We start from the raw sequence: 3,098 nt of genomic DNA, 5'->3' as shown, positions 1-3,098 counted from the left end.
GGATACAGCTTGATTTGCTCCTGGATGTGTCTGTGCCATTGTAGAACAGTGAAAGTCCATGCATGCGCCATATGACTAGAGGTGAGAAGTTTCTAGAGGGTTTGAATTCCAAAATTTGATGAAGTCATGACCTACTTTTAAGGTCTGGGCATGTGCAGTGTATAATGGTAATGCAACTGTTTATTAATGCTGATATGTTAGTTATGATAACGTTGCTTGTATTGGTTTGAAATAGTTTGAATTGATTGGTCCTTTTAAGTATTGCCCAGGTTTGAATTTGATTGAGTATTGTGAAAAAGGTGATGACAGGACCCTTGGGTGAGTGACAGGTGGTGTGATTAGAAGGCAATAAATCCTGTCCAGAGCAGACAGCAGGAGCTCTGGGTGTTCTGCTGGGCAGTCCAGACTCCGGGCTCTCGGGGTGTGGGAGTTCGTCGACTGCAGGTTCCTTGCTGTGACCTGGTCGTTGGGATTTTGCTCACTGAGGCTGACCTCTCTCATGCTCTTTCCTTTGGGCTTCGGCTGTGGAAGCTGCAGTTGGGTAAAGTATCACCCTTTCCCTATTTGAGCTCCTGAGTACCCAAGCAGGAAAAAGCTAGAAATCCTCAGGGACTGTTATAGGGTTCCTCTTGCTGACTAGGCCCAGGGTGTTCTTGCCTGCGATCTGTGGTTTCTGGGTTGTCTGTGAGGTTGCACAGCAGTTAACTGGGTAGTGGCCGAAGCTCCTTGTTATTTGTGGTTCATTGGTTGTGTGACCAGGGATACTGGGTTTGGGACTTGTGTCGGGTTATTGTCTCGTTGGGTGTATTTTATTGTGTTGTGGCTCGGGTGTTACAGGAATATTGCATCGGGTAGTTGTTGCGTGGGTTTTGTTGTATACTACAGCTTATATTGGTCAACCTACCTGTGTTGTAGTGCATAGTTACTTCTTCTAACTCTGAGTGGGGTTGGGCAGTAGATCAATGCTCAGGGAAATTAACTTACTGTAATGCTCCCGAACCTGACTACTGTGGGTCATAGAGGATTAACGACCCTCTGGATTAATTAGTTAATTGGCATCCCCACGGTTGGTCCTTCACCATTGACAGCTACGGCTTTTTTTTTAAATGTTGTGCTTGTAAACTTTTGTATTTGTACACTGTACTTGGCCTGGATGTCAAAGAGAGACAATAGCATAGAACCCCTGTGACATCAGAGATACTTTTTAGATTAGAAATACACTTCATAAGCCAATATCTTTAGATGCATAAAGTAATATACATATCAAAAGAAAGTCTTAAACTAGGAATTACTGCTTTCCCATTCCCTTTGGGAAACAGTTGTGCCTCCACTGAAAAAGAAGATGAACGATCTGTAAATGTACTTTTCCCTTTTCCCCAGACTTATCAATTATAAATCATACTCACATGGAAAAGTCCAAGAAGTATACTGCATAGCGTGGGCAGCTTCAAGAAAGAAAACACATTCCTTCTTTCCAGACAGATTAAAGGTTGTCAAGATCCCACTTACTGCTTGAGAGATGAAATTAGCTTTCATTTCTTTGTTAAGTTTAGCATCAATATAGTATTTTTCATGTCTGTATCACTTTGTTATGATTTTAATTAGGGTGCTAATATCTCTATGAAGTAAAATGGGAAAATAGAACATATTTTTGGAAACTGGCCTCTGATGCTGTTTGTCCTTATTTTTGGGCACCTCACTGCAGAAACTTGGTAATCAGAGTTTTAGAAGTGCTAGATGCCCAAAATCACATCTTAAGTCCATGGTACATTCAGGTCCCCAATATCTCCAAACACTGGGCAAAAGTATCTCCAGTTTCAGACCCAAAAATGGAAGTACCTGAAATCATTGGACAGTTTTGAAAATGTTGGCCTAAATGACTTCTAAGTTCACAGACAGAATTAGTGTCACAGCTAAGATTAGAGTTCAGGAAGTTGTTAGCCTTGTTCTCAGGCCATACTTCTCTTAGCCCTCTGATTAAGGATAAATGTTTTTAGGATTTGTACAAGGAGAGCTAGGGCTGCTTGTTAGGGAATGTCAAGTTGAACATCTACTGTGTAATGGGGAAGAGGAGGAAAGGACAGAACTCACTGAACCGAAAATTCATGTTGAAGGCCTGAACGCCTTTCTGTCCAAGATGAATCAGAACAAAAACTAATTACTGGAAACAGGGTTTTGTCTTGCAGGATCAAAATGTAAGACTAACCAATGAATGCTTGTATGATCAAAATAACGAGTCCAAAGAGAAGACCCTTCATAGAAAACCATTTGAGTCTATGACTCGTATTAAAATTCTATAGGTCATGACCAAATGTCATGATAGATTCTGAAAGCTCTGACTTAGCAACTGTGGAAAACATTAAAGGAGGAGAAAAGGAAAGAGACATCATAAACCTCTCTTTCGCTGAGGGAGTAGAAATTACAGGTAATGTCTGACAGACACGTTGCTTCAGAAGTAGGTTTAATCTCGATAAGGTTTGGATATTTGATATGCATCAGTACTGAAAAATGTGGCTTCCTAAGGTGAACTTCTTGGGGTTGCAAAACTGGGTTAGAAATTTAAAGAGAACAGGCTTCTTTAAATTAATATTTGTGTCATTGTGTTTTCTCTTTGCAGCCAGGGGAGAAAAGTCCAAATTCAAACTTTCCCAGTCCAGATCTTTTGGCCTGTCTGAACTTCAACATTGTTGGGGTTCTTTTGAATAAAAAGGTCAGGTTGGTTATTAGTTTATCCAAACAAGTGCACCCAGCCACACTAGGAATGCAAAGTATAAAGTCCCACTTTGTAGGGGACCTCTGCTAGTGTCACAGATGGCTCTGCCAGACATGTACCATCACTATAGGAGCCCACCGTGGGCAAGGAATACTAGAGCAGGCCTAGGGTAAGGTAGATAAGGGAGTAGCCAGGACAGTCCTGAAACTCAGGCTAGGAACAGACATTGCATTTGTCCTTGGAAAGTTGTGGCTGTATTTGTTCTGGAACAGAAATATCCGGAGATTGGCGTGTACAATCGTTGCCCTTCTAATCAGGCTTTAGTGATAAACCAAATGCACTGTTGCTTTTCTGCCATTGATTCAGTGATTCCCTACAGTCTTAT

This window comes from Alligator sinensis, unplaced genomic scaffold, assembly GCF_000455745.1.
Source record: "Alligator sinensis unplaced genomic scaffold, ASM45574v1 scaffold957_1, whole genome shotgun sequence".
NCBI lineage: Eukaryota > Metazoa > Chordata > Crocodylia > Alligatoridae > Alligator > Alligator sinensis.
This window is presented reverse-complemented; position numbering follows the sequence as displayed.